Here is a 14,942-nt window from a genome sequence, read left to right as displayed (position 1 = left end):
GAGTGGAGAAGAACTCAGTCATTTTTAAATCATGAAAACTGATTTGGGGAGGGGGGAGAAAGGGCTTGGACTTACACACAGAGGGAGCTCCAATGGGGGTTTGCTCGATTTAATAGAAAAGAGCCTAGTCCAGAACCATTTGCATGCTTATAAAATCAATTCTGCTCGTGGGTCCTTGCCTCAGAGACCATATTATATATTGAATCCATATTATCTTTATTTAATCATTGAGCTAGACAATAATAAAAATAATAGCAGCAGCACTTATATAGCAGTATATCTGTAACATTAACTAAGCATTTTTCCTTTGTAAAAACATTTTTATACCTTTTTATTTTCCAAACACATGCAAAGATAATTTTCAACATTCATCTTTGCAAAACTTTGTATTCCAATTTTTTCTCCTTCCCTTCCCACTACCTCCTTTCCTAGACAATAAGTAATCAGATATGGGTTAAACATGGGCAATACTCCTAAACATATTTCCACATTTATCGTGCTGCACAAGAAAAATCAGATCAAAAAGAAAAAAATGAGAAAGAAAGAACAAGTAAGCAAACAACAAAAAAGGTGAAAATACTGTGTTGTATCCACATTCAGTCCCTACAATCCTCTCTCTGGATGCAAACGGCTCTCTCCATCACAAGTCTATTGAAATTAGCTTGAATCATCTACTTGTTGAAAAGAGCCAAGTCCTTCAGAGTTGATCATTCATAATCTTGTTGCTGTGTACAATGTTCTTTTGGTTCCACTCACTTTACTTTAACTAAGCATTTTTACAAACAATTGTCTTGTTTGATCCTCACATCAGTCCCGGGAATTTAGGTGCTATTGTTATGTTCATTTTATAGTTGAGACATTAAGGTTACATGACTTGTCCAGGATCACAGAGCTTTGAACTCAGTCTTCCTAACTTTAGGAGAAGGCATTTATCCATCCCACCACCTGTGCCCAGAGACACAAACTACCAACATAGTCCAGCAATTGTGTGGGAGCACTCTGCTCTGTACAGTAAATAATATTAGCCCATATGGATGTCAGTTGGTGATTGGATGCTATACATAGGCAGGCAAGGCAGCTAGAACTTTCCTAAGCTCCTCCAAGAGTAGCAAGCACTGGCTAGGGCCCCGAGTTCATTCAGATCCATTTGCGTCCCCCCCCTAAAAAGTCAGGTCTCAAAGGACACACTGTCTTCTTAACTGAGGCTGTATTGAATTCTGGGAGTAGTATTGATCTCAAAAGATAGATAATGACAATGAATATGTTTATTACATTTGCAGACCTTGGACAAATCACTTAACCTTTAAAAAGTTGTTTTCTCCTCCACAGATTCATGTGGTAGGTAGACTGATGTCCTTTTACAGTCTTTCGGTCTGATTTTTAAATGGGAACAAAAGCAGTAGTACCATTTATTTAAGTGGCCCATTAATTGAATTCAATTGGCTTGAGTCAAGGAGCCTGGCTTCCATTTAGTATCAGCAGCCAGACAAAACACAAGAAACTTTTTGCCCTCAAGGAGCTATTACTCTGGGGACCCAGTACAACATGTACACAGAATGCAAACTAATACAAAATTATCTTTAAGAGGGTAAGTGCTATTTAAGCCACCCTAATGTGGGCTGCAATGCCCAGACACAACCAGGTTTAGTCATTGGGACTTATCAATCTGGAAAGAAATTCTTTTTTAAAACGTTAGTTTTAAATAATTTCATTGATATAGTTTTTGCCAGATTTTCCTCCTTATTCTTTGCCATTACCCCAACCAAGATCATCCCTTATAACAATTTTTAAAAATTAAATTTCCAATTTAAAAATAAGGAAAATGTCTCAGCAAAACTAACTCACACACCAAAAATATGTATCAGTGATATCCACATAATGACCTCCACTTCTGCAAAAGGAAGGGGTGAGGTACCTTCTCATCCCTCTGCTTTGGGGCCAGGCTTGTTCTTATTTTGCAATGTGTCTCTTAGGTTGTCTTGTGGTCTTAGCATTTAAATTGTATTTATTGTGGAGGATGTTTTGCTGGCCCTTTTAATTTCATTTTGCATCAGTTCACTTAAACTTTCCAATATTTTTTGGATTCATCATATTCATTTCTAACAGCACAGAAATATTCCATTCCATTCCTATATTACAATCCAGCCAATTACTAAAAAAAGGAGCAGCCACTTTGCTTTCAGCTTTTCGCTACCACAAAAATTGCTACTCTATTTGTTTTAGACAGGGTCTTCTTGACCTAAAAACTCAATAATTATACATTGCTTTATAAAGTTATCGAACTGATTGCTATCCACAAGAAACACATTAGTATCCCTCTTCCCCCAACTCCTCCCAATAATGTCTATGGAAATAAATTCTTAAAACTTTTGCTTAATCCTAAATCCCTGTTTGTAGTTGAGTGGATTGATTTTGTAAGAATAATGTTTTTAAACGCCTCAAGTAATTTTAAAATTTTATTATCCTATTAGTCCATAGGATTAAACCAATTATATTGAAATCTAATTAGTAAAATACATTTTAAAAACTAAGTTTATAGACTTCAGGTTAAGAACCTCAATTTCTTTCTTTTTTTTTTATTAAAGCTTTTTATTTTTAAAGTATATGCATGGAATTTTTTTTCTGAAGTAATTGGGGTTAAGTGACTTACTTGTCTACAGTCCCACAGCTAGGGAATAGTAAGTGACTGAGTTCAAATCTGAACTCGGGTCCGACTGACCAGAGCTGGTGCTCTATCTATCCATTGTGCCCCCTAGTTGTCTCGCATGGATACTCTTCAATATTCACCCTTGCAAAACCTTGTGTTCCAAAATTTTTCCCTCCCTATCCCCCAGGCTCTTCCTAGATGGCAAGCAATCCATTATATGTTAAACAAACGGGGTTCTTGCAAATCAAGAACCCCATTTCTTTAAAAGAGATTGAACTAGGAAAATTCTTAATTGCCTGTATAATTGATGCAGGAACCAGAAAATAAGTGTAAAATTACTCTAATAAATCTTGGCAACAGAAATAAACAGGAAATCTGAGTAATTTCTTAACGGTCACTTTATTTTAGGATGTGGATAAAGAGGGTAGGATAAATAAGGAATGTGGGACTGGGGATGGGATGTGGGGGGGATTGTGGGGAAAGAGGAACAGGTTCTGAATAAAGAAGAGGGAAGGGTGAAGATGGGTTTGTTTCTGGAAGCCGAGTGGGACCGGCCCGGATGAAGAACAAAGGTCAGCTCCACAGAAGACGCTGAGGAGGAGGGCGAAGCTTTGATAAGCCTGGACGAGCGGAAGAAGACTCTGAGGAGGACGAAGCTTCGAGAAGCCTGGACCAGCCAGGCTCCTTTCTAGAGACGAGCATGGGCCTTGGGTGCGGGAGCTCTCCAAGGTCCCCGGAGAGGGGCGGGCCCAGAGACCAGGCAGGTGGGAGGGAGGCCCCAGAGCCCGGCTCCCGTTTTCCGGCCTACCCGAGCACGGTGGGCTAGGCCGGCCCGGGCCTGGCCTTAGGGAGAAGGGTCAGGCGCGGGCTCGAGAGCGGGCGGGGCCGGGGCCGGGGGACTCTCGGTGGGAGCCTCCACCGTCAGCAGGACAGTCAGGCTCCCGCTGCCGTACTGCCTGTTGTTCCAGCGCACGTGGAAGCCGATCACGAAGACGGGGCAGTAGTCCGCCATGCCCACGCACAGAAGGGCCGGGGGACGCGCCGGTCTTTGCTCAGAAATCGGCCCGCCGGCCGGCGGAGCACGCGTCCTGCGAGGCCGAGGGACGGCGGAGAAGAACGAGGCCTTCTCGCGGGGAGTTCTCGCTGGCCCGGCTGGAGGCTCTCGAGAAATGACGGGGACGGCTCGGGGGCTCTGGTTATGACCTCGCTCCCGTAGCCTGGTTACCGCCTAACAACTTGTGACCTCACAGGGAAGCCTGCCGCCAGCCTGGAGGGGGCGGGGGTGGAGCCCGTGGAATTCTTGGGTCGAAGGGGGTCCTGGCCCCCCGCGCTGGCCATCCGGGCCTCTGACACTTGTCCACGGGCATGGCAAGTGGGGCCTCCCCTCTGAAAGGAGCAGGGCTAACCCTGCTGAAGCATCCTTCCTAAACTGGGGTAGTGGGGGGGCACAGAACTATATGTGGGCAGAGAACTTAAACTCTGGCCTAGACAGCCCGGTCCGAGCCCCTTCCAGCTGTAGGGCCACCGTGCCATGCTAGTCAGAGCACTGTGACCCAGCTGGGATCACCCACTAGCGCACCACTCCAGTGGGTTACCATACTTTAGGAAGGATACTGATAAGATGCTGAAGATATATTCACACGAGGGAAACCAACACAACATCTCTGCCAGCAGAGGAGGCAGACTTAGGAGGAATATGATAAGGTCTCCAAGCAGAGTCAGGGTTGTAGCATCTGTCACATGGAAGGGGGATCTGGATTTGTTCTCAGGGCCCCAGCAGGCAGACTTAGGAGCAATGAATGACGGAAGTCTATAGAAGACAAATAAATGTAGGCTGGAGGCAATTTACAAAGAAAAAAATTCTTGACAAGGAGAGCTTGAATAGACTGGGCCACAGTCCTGGGAGGGAGGGAGGGAGTGGGCTCCTCCTGGAAGGCTGCTGACTTGTCCCCTGGTGTGATGTAGAGTGGAGAGGGAAGGGTTCTTGTTCAGGTAACAGGTTCCCTTTTAACTATCAGAGATTCTGTGATTCTGACCTTTGAGGGTGGCAGCCCCAAGCAAATAGTTCTTTTCCCCCCATCTGGGAGGGGGCATGGGGAAAGCAAGTCCCCCCACCTGTTCTCTGGAGGAACAAATAAACTGACATTTAATAAGGACTCACTATGTACCTTTAGTCTGTACCCAAGTGGTGGGGATATGAACAGAAAGTTGTGCGAGACAACCCCTGTCCCAGGGAAGCTTCCTTTCTAATAAAGGGGGAAGACAACACATATTTTCACTCTAAGTCAGATGGACTTTGACAAGACACAATGGTAATGACTTCTCTTTAGTCTCTTTAGTGTCATTTGTGTTAATAAAATAGTTTCTGTTGGTGATGTTGAATGGATCATTTGATGGGCCCAAGGGTTTGAGTGGTGAGAACAGTTTTTTCTGGACCTTTGGTAGTTGTGACAGTTGAGGAGGAAGGCCCTGCAGAGGCAGTTGCCAGAGTGGGATCTTCACAGAGGGCGGCTTCCCCGGGATCGTGGCTTCAGGGCCAGGTAGGAAGCAGGCTAACGGGCTGAGGTGGAGGTGAGGTGCTGTTATACCTGGCATTTGGGCTTACCCGCCTGTTGATGGCAGTTGGCATCTGCAGAATCTGTTAGCAGGTTGGGATCCCCAAGGTGGGGTTGTTCACTACAGCTTCAGGGACAGGCTGGAAGTAAGGCTGATGGCCTTGGGGATGGAGGAAGGAGCTGATGTTGTTTCCTCTTGGTGGCAGATGATTGGCAGGCCCCTTCTCCACAGGGGTTGTTCCCCTGTATGTGGGAGTATAACCTGAGAGCTGGTGCTCTAGCCCAGTACTTGAGTCTTCCCAAGGGCTGGAGGTAGATGGTAGCTAGTTTGGCAGTTGGGACTAATGGACTGAGGAGGGGGTTGGGGGAAGGTGCTGTTATACCTGACTTTTGGGCTTACTTACCTGTTGATGGTAGTTAGCACCTGCAGAAGTAACTGCCAGTTGGGATCCCCTCCGGGGGACTGACTGACTGAATTTTTGGGGACTGGAGATGAGCAGAGAGGTCAGCTATTGAAGGAAAGAGGAAGGGATAGCTTAAGGGCATAGCTAGAGAGGGTGGCCTTGGAGAAAATGTGGCCACCCATGGAGACTGGAGAAAAAAAGGCAAGAAAGGAGGGTTGAGTTAGAAGGTTTTTGAAGTAAAGAATGGAGTAGAAGAGGGAGCCGTGATGGGCACAGGTAGTTTTAGAAGAAAAGAGAATAGCTCTTTCAAGGAATCTTATGGAGCAGGGTTTCTTAATCTGGAGTTCAAGGATCCCTAAAGGATCTATGGATAGATCTATGGATAGAACTTGGATGAGAAAAAAAAAGACTTTATTTTCATGAGTTTATAATTGAACTTTAGCTTTTTCTTCAATTATGAATGTGGACAACAAATTCTGAGAAGGGCTCCATAGGCCTCACTGGGTGGCCAAGGGCCCAATGATGTGGAAAATGTTAAAACATTAAGACCCTTACCATAGTTAATCCTGGAACAGAAAAGGATTGCTGGTAAGCAATGAATAGTGACTTTGGGGCATATAATTTTCTCATCTGTCTAGTTCAATAACAGTGAAATGGAGGTTCAAAATGTAGAGTGGGAGGGGGTGGGTAGAGTAGAGATTCAGGACAGGTAGGGCTGGGGTGGGTGAGGACTAGAGAGCAGGAAGGGACAGAAGGGGCTTTTATCTTGGAGCCAAGGGAATAAACCCTGTGGAGAAGGGACTTATCATTTCCCTTCCCTGCCTACCCTACCCCTTAGGGTGGTTTAGGCCACCTACCTAGAAGAAGGGAAATCCGTAGGAAGGGCCAAACACCTTACCCAGAGTGCCAGCTCTCAGGATCTCTCTCCCTCTCCCAGCCACACAGAGGAACAACCCTGTTGTTGACTGCTCCCACCAACTCCTGCTGACAGGCAGGTAAACCCAAGTCAATCTCCCCTTACCTACTGACTTCTTCCATTACCTGCACACACACAAATCTATCCTATCCTTAGGAAATGCTAACTTCTTTGTTCAGTCCTCTCAAACTATCATCACACATCTCTCTTCCCCTTTAATAGAAAAAGCTTGGTTTCTCCTTTCCTAAAAGTCTTTCTAGATTCTCCTGAGTGCTAGCATTCTCCACTGTCCAAATTCCTTTGAATGTATTTCATACTGATTTTGTAGTATTGTTTCCCTCAAGGACAAAGTGAATTTCTAAAGTAAGGGGGGAATGTCTGGCCTGTGAAATCATTTGGTCTGGCACTGCCAAAGTCACCACAGGAGATGATGAACTAAAAGCGAGGTACCATCTCCTATTGTTTCAGTTCTATAGGCTGATAATTTTGTATGGCCCAGGAATGATGTCATAAATATCCAAAGGATCCTTAGCAGAAAAAAGGTTCCCTACACCTGTTCTAAAGGGAAGGGATCTTTGGCAATAAGAGAAGAAAAAGAGATTAAAGGAGTTAGAGTAGGTAATGAGGAAACCAAACTATCACTCTTTGCAGATGATATGATGGTATTCTTAGAGAACCCCAAAGACTCTGCTAAAAAGCTATTAGAAATAATCCACAACTTTAGCAATGTTGCAGGATATAAAATAAATCCACATAAATTATCAGCATTTTTATACATCATTAACAAAATCTAACAGCAAGAGATACAAAGAGAAATTCCATTTAAAATAATTGTCGATAGTACAAAATATTTGGGAATCTATCTACCAAGGGAAGGTCAGGAACTATATGAACACAATCACACAACACTTTCCACCCAAATAAAGTCAGATCTAAATAACTGGAAAAATATCAAGTGCTCATGGGTAGGCCGAGTGAATATAATAAAAATGACAATACTACCTAAATGAATCTACTTATTTAGTACCAAACCAATCAAACTCCCAAGAAATTATTTTACAGAGCTAGAAAAAATAATAACAAAGTTCATCTGGAAGAATGAAAGGTCAAGAATTTCAAGGGAATTAATGAAAAAAATGTCAGTGAAGGTGGCCTAGCTATGCCAGATCTAAAATTATATTTTAAATCAACAGTCATCAAAACCATTTGGGACTGGCTAAGAAATAAAGGAGTTGATCAGTGGAATAGGTTAGGTTTAAAGGACTAAATAGTCAATGACTATAGCAATCTAGTGTTTGACAAACCCAAAGACCCCAGCTTTGGGGATAAGAACTCATTATTTGACAAAAACTGCTGGGAAAATTGGAAAGTAGTAAGGCAGAAACTAGGCATTGATCCACACCTAATACCCTATACTAAGATAAGGTTGAAAAGGGTTCATGATTTAGACATAAAGAGTGATGCTAAAAGCAAATTAGGAGAACAAGGGATAGCCTACCTCTCAGATATGTGGAGGAAGGACTTTATGACCAAAGAAGAACTGGAGCTCATTACTGAACAACAAATAATTTTGATATTAAGTTAAAAAGTTTTGTACAAATAAAACTAAAAAAGTTTTAAGTGTTCTGATAAAGGCCTCATTTCTACAATATATAGAGAACTGACTCAAATGTATAAGAATTCAAGCCATTCTCCAATTGATCAATAGTCAAAGGATATAAACAGATAATTTTCAGATGATGAAATTGAAACTATCTACTGATATGAAAGAGAGTTTCAAATCATTATTGATCAGAGAAATGCAAATTACGACAACTTTAAGATACCACTACACACCTGTCAGATTGGCTAAGATGACAGGAAAAGATAATGATGAATGTTGGAGGGGATGTGGGAAAACTGGGACATGGATGCATTGTTGGTGGAACTGTGAAAGAATCCAACCATTCTGGAGAGCAATTTGGAACTATGGTCAAAAACTTATCAAACTGTGCATACCCTTTGATCCAGCAGTGCTACTACTGGGCTTATATCCCAAAGAGATCTTAAAGAAGGGAAAGGGACCCCCCATGTGCAAGAATGTTTATGGCAGCCCTTTTGTAGCAACAAGAAACTGGAAACCTAGTGGATGCCCATCAGTCTGAGAATGGTTGAATAAGTTATGGTATATGAATGTTATGGAATATCTATAATAAACAACCAGCAGAATGATTTCAGAGAGGCCTGGAGACATTTGCATGAACTCATGCTGAGTGAAGTGAGCAGAACCAGGAGATCATTGTACACAGCAACAATTAGATTATACCATGCCCAATTCTGATGGACTTGGCTCTTTCTAGCAATGAGATGATTCAGGCCAGTTCCAATGATCTTGTGATGATGAGAGCCATCTACACCCAGAGAGAACTGTGGGAACTGAGTGTGGTTCACCACATAGTATTTTCACTTCTTTTGTTGTTGTTTGCTTGCATTTTATTTTTTCTCATTTTTTTCCTTTTTGATTTGATTCTTCTTGTGCAAAAAGATAATTGCATAAATGCATATGCCTATATTCAATTTGCATATATTTTTACTATGTTTAACATGTATTGCATTACTTGCCATCTAGCAGAGGCAGTGAGGAGAAGAGGGGAAATTGGAACACAAGGTTTTGCAAGGGTCAATGGTGAAAAATTATTCTCACATATGTTTTGAAAATAAAAAAAAACTTCAATAAAAAATAAAAGAAAGGGATCATTTTTTGCCAGTTCCTGCTCAGAACCTGGGGTCACATATATACTGGGGCTCTCTATGCCACCTCCATCCACAATGACCATGTCTACAAGTCTGGCTGAGACTGGATAGCCATTTACACCCCTTGAGACCTTGAAGACATCATCAGTATCATCTACAGACATACCTAGTGATATTGGAGTTCCATTCACTGTACCTCAAACCTTTTATTCCTTCATCACAAAGGAGTTCAAACATTCAAAGACAACTTCTAATGTCTCAACTCCACCTATATGGACAGCTTGCACTGTACTCATTTCTATTCTTCCCCTATTCACACTGGGTGGATCCTCACTATCTGCTATTGTCCATGCTACAGTGTACAAGAGTATTGAGATGGACAGAATCAGCTACACCCAGAGAAGGAACACTAGGAAACGAATATGAACTGTTTGCATTTTTGTTTTTCTTCCCAGGTTATTTTTACCTTCTGAATCCAATTACTCTTGTTCAACAAGAGAACTGTATGGATCTGCACACATATATTGTATCTAGGATATACTATAACATGTTTAACATGTATGGGACTACCTGCCATCTAGGGGAGGGGGTGAAGGGAGGGAAGGGAAAAGTTGGAACAGAAATGAGTGCAAGGGACAATGTTGTAAAAATTACATGCAGATGTTCTGTCAATAAAAAGCTATAATTTTAAAAAGAGTGTTGAAATCACACCCAGAGCTTCTGTGATGACAGCCTCTTGGTCAGCAAGCACAGCATCATCTTGGGTGTACCTACTTCTAGAAAGCTCATACAGTATCTTCCTTGCTCTTGATACCAGTGCTACCTTCTGTAGCCATGATGGAGACACCTTCCAGACTGACCTTGAATACTATTTTTCCCCTTTCTTATCCACTTCAGCCTCATCTGAAATGCTCCATATTGTTCTTTGTAACCACAAGAATGGCAAGTTCACCTGCTCCTGCCCAGTCCATAGGTGCTACTCTAGGGTGTTGGGTCCATTAGTTCTTTTTCCTCCTCCAAAAAGGTATTTGTAAAGGACTAGTTCTATGTCATCTGAGAAGACCCCTGGAAACTAATGGAAAGAACAGTGAACTTAAAGTCAGAAGACCCAGGGTCTCTTCCACTATGGGACCCTGGGCTTCAGTTTCCTTATTTGTAAAATGAGGGAGTTTAGATAGATGGATACATAGATTATATAAATCCTACTTCAAAATATTTTATTTAATATTTTTACATCTATATTCATTTAGGAAATTGGCCTATAATTTTTTTCTCTGTTTTGACACTATCTGGTTTAGGAATCAGTACCATATCTATGTCATATAAGGAATTTGGTAAGAGTCCTTCCCCTATTTTTCCAAATAGTTTGTGCAATATTAGAATTAGTTCTTTAAATGTTTAGTACAATTTCTTTGTAAAACCATCTGGCCCTGGAGATTTTTTCTTAGGGAGCTCATGAATAAATAGCTTGTTCATTTTTTTTTCTAAAATGGGACTATTTAAGTAATTTATTTTACTCCTTGGTTAATCTGAGAAATCTATATTTTTGTAAATATTTATCTATTTCACTTAGATGATCAAATTTATTGTTTTACAGTTGGGCAAAATTGATCCTAATTATTGTTTTAATTTCCTCCACATTGGGAGTAAGTTCACCCTCTTCATTTTTGATGCTGACAATTTGATTTTTTTTCCTTCCTTTTTTCTAATCAAATTAACTAAGGCTTTATTTGTCACTGTTTTTTTTTTTCATAAAACTAACTCTTGGTTTGTTTATTAGTTCAATAGTTTTCTTACTTTCATTTTATTAATCTCTCCTTTTATTTTCAGAATTTCAAATTTGGAATTTAATCAAGGGTTTTTAATTTGTTCTTTCTCTAGTTTTTTTTTTTTAGTTGCAAGCCTAATTCATTGATCTTCCTCTATTTTATTCAAGTAAGCTTTTAGAGATATAAAATTTCCCCTAAGAACTGCTTTGGCTACATCCCATAAATGTTGATATGTTGTCAATGAGGGGGGTTTGGACTGGATCTCCAAGGTCCTATCTGTTTCAACAGTGTAAAAAACAAGGAATCAAGTTCCTTCTCTTCTGCTGCTTTCTCACTGTGGGGAACACCCTCTCTTGTTCTCCTGCAGAACTCAGTTCTTGTTTCTCTGTTACTCTTCTTCTTGCATTAGGAGCCAGTTCCATATGCTTCCTGTTTTCTTCTCATCTTTACAGGTCTGGAGATTATAAAACATCTGACAAATGGGAAAGAGGGAAAACTAACATGTACCTCTACCTGAAAGCCAGGGAAACCTTTCCATCTCCTGAGGTCCGCCTCTTTGTCTCCCTACCTCCCTGCTGTGACAGTTGTCTGAAAAGGGGGCATCTGACATTCTGAGAGGATGTGTAAATTACTGGCACCGTTATCTGCTTCCAATCACAGAACAGGTCAGTCATCCAAATCTTAGACTGGCTGCCTCTGGCACCTTTAAACATCTTCAAGTTGAGAAATAGCAGAGTTCATAGGAGCAATAGAGAAAGGACCTTGGAGATCCATCTACCCCACCCCTAATTTTTACCAATAACAAATGGAAAGCCAAAAGAAGTTAAATGATTTGTTCAAAATCACACAGTAGCAGAAGAAGGGTTTGAATCCAGGCCCCCTGATTCTAAATCTAGTACTCTCCTCATTATGCCAAAAAGCCAGTAGATGAGCTCTTCAGATGAATGACCACCATGGAATGGGCTGAAAACTGGTAGGAGTTGACAGTCAACTAAAGTAGCTTCCAAAGTTTTTCTGGTTCTCTCTAACTCCATCAATTCCCAATTTATGCATCTTTGGTCCCCATAGCAGAAGTAAAGGAAGAAAGCTATGGGAAATGCTCAGATCATTGAGGCCAAAATCCAATGAGTGCTTTATCTTTCCACTTGATCCAGGTCAAGTAATTAAAGCTCTGGGCTTTGGTGACTGCCCTTAGGGTCAAGTGAATCAAAGGAAGCAAACTGAAAATCAAGGTTCCATTATTAAGTCAGAGAGCATTTCTGGCTTAAGAACTCAGAATCCTAAAGTGAACCCTTGAGAGATCATTATCTTAAATGAATTGTCCAAAATGCATTTATTCTCTTTGTCTCTCATTTCAGTTTCCTTTTACAGTATCTCAATGAGGTTTTTGGTGTCGATAATGAGTCGATGATTCCCCTTGGTTTGTCAAAAACTAAGTTAAAGATGATTTCCAAGTATGCATGACTGAATAGGACAGTGAAAGGGAATATGAACTATATGGCAGGATTTTTCATGTCATGTTGGATTTTGACTTCTTTTTCTATTAGGTCCATCTATTTCAAAAGCTCCATACGCTGGGTCTTCCTACTCTCACAAATGAAGTGGACATTTCCCTTTTCTCAAATGAACAATTCTGGACAGAAGATGTTGAAAGCCTTGGGGAGATATGGTACTGATACTGCTTTTTGGACCCTTTTTCCCATTGTACTAATTGTGGTCCAGTAGAAAAAGCCCTGGATTTGGAAGCACAGGACCTGCTTCTAAACCTGGTTCTTTCCCTTTTTAGCTGTGTTAACTTGGGTAAGTCCCTTGTCCTCTCTGGGCTTCAGTTTCCTCACCTGCAAAATGAAGAGCTTGGATTAAATGACTTGAAAGGTCTTTTCACCTCTAAGTCTATGAATCCAATGGGTTTTAGCTCAATTTATCTTTTGTTTTGGCAGGGAAGTTTGGACAGCTCTTCGAATTGGATATGTACTGTTTGTGTGTGTGGTGGAAGCAGCCCTTTAAATGGAATGGTTTGGGTGCATTATTTTGAAGTTCATGAAATATGATTATAATGTGGCATAGTGAGAGTCAGTAAATTCAGGCTTTCCTGTCCCAGTGATTTTAGCCTCCCCCCCCCATACATACCTTAAATAATTGGCTATAGAGTTGTAAAAATTCATTTTCTTTGGTTTTTTACAGTCGAACCACATTTTTCAAGATAGTGAGTTTGCTTTTATAAATCACAATAAAAATGAAAAGCAGGTAGTATATATTGGGGGAAGGAAATATGAGGGGGGCACAAATCTCATATTCTGAAGAGGCTATTGTATTTGGTGAGCCTTTAAAGTCATCTTTTTTATCGTGAATGGTGTCAATGATTAAAAAAAGATGGAAAATTGGGGCTAATTATGAGCACAATTTCACAGAAGAGTGAATTAAAATGGCGGGGGACCCAAAGGGCAGTCAGCATTGGCGGGGGTGGGCTGTAACTAGGTAGTAGTGTTTTTGTGATGATGACCTATGCCCAAGGGACCTGCAGAAAGGAAACGTATGACTGGGTTTGAATGTCACATATTAGCTTCTTCCTGCCTTTTCAAGTGTCTTATACTTTATTCCCCTCTGAGTGACAGTTCCTCTGGGTCTTGCTGTTCCTTGCACATGATGTTCCTTTCCCCTTCTCAATTTCTTCCTATTAGCTGGAATGCTCTCACTCCTAACTTTCAAAAGTTAACTCAAATCCCAACTTTTGCTAGAGTCCTTTCCCAGGCCTCCCAGTGACACTGCGTATATCTTGTAGGTACAGAGTTGTTCCCATGTTGTCCCCCCACCACAATGTCAGCCCCTTGAGGACAAAGACATGTAATCTCCTATGTATTTCATTTAAAACATGATTCTAAGAAAGGGGAATCATAAGCTTCGGCCGATTGCTGAAGGGGGTCCAGGACACACAAAAAAATCAGATAAGAACCCATAGACCAGATAAAGTTAATTATAGCATGTCCCCTTCTCTAGGAAGGATTTTAGGGGGACCAATTATGACTCCCTGTGCTTCCTGATCTACCAGTACCTCCTTCCAAAGGACAAAAGTGCTGAACTGGTACAATCTCTGAGATTCAGTATCCAAAGTTAGAAAATGATTGTGCTCAATTCAGAATGTTAATATGCAAGATATATTGGATAGTTTGAGTACCGATAATTAGGGAAGAAAAGGGGATTGGGGACAAGGGCGGGAGTTTGGGATTTAATTAGTAGAGACCACACACAAAAAGGGAAATTCTTCCTTCCTGATCATCTGGGAGTTCTATATCTCTGCCAGGATACAGAGAGCCCATGAGAAGAACAAAGTATAGTATCTTTAAGGCTTCACAATTGCTCTACTCTGGTCTATCAACTTGTCCCTTCCTCTGAGTATCCTATGACTTGATCATTAAGGGAAAGGAAGACATATTTGGGACACTGAACTTTTTTTTGTAAATTTAAAAAATTTAAAACAAATACAAAATGAGAAAAGAAAAAAAAGTTGCTTTGTATACAACAGATCATAAATATAAAACAATAAATTTCCATTTCAAGAAAACCTACATTATAAATACTACACATTGTTTTCAAAGCTGTCTTACTTTATTTTCTTGCAGGTTTTCTTTTGTTCTCTGCTGTGCACTTTTAACTTTATTTTCCCCCCTCCCCCTTGCCCTATCCTAAAGAAGGCTACAATTAAGCATGGATATCTATCTATCTATCTTTCTGTCTATCCATACACATATATCTAAGACCCCACTATGCTTATTTCCTCCTATTATCTGTTTCTCTGAAGGTGGGCAGCTTCTTCCTTCATAAGTCTAAATCTTTCCATATTTTTCTAAATCAATAAACTCATCATTTCCTCCACCACAACATTCCAACCCAATCACATCCTATCTAAGAGATTGTCTA

This window comes from Sminthopsis crassicaudata, chromosome X, assembly GCF_048593235.1.
Source record: "Sminthopsis crassicaudata isolate SCR6 chromosome X, ASM4859323v1, whole genome shotgun sequence".
Classification (NCBI taxonomy): Eukaryota; Metazoa; Chordata; class Mammalia; order Dasyuromorphia; family Dasyuridae; genus Sminthopsis; species Sminthopsis crassicaudata.
The sequence above is the reverse complement of the archived record's forward strand: the minus strand, read 5'-3'. Positions refer to the sequence as shown.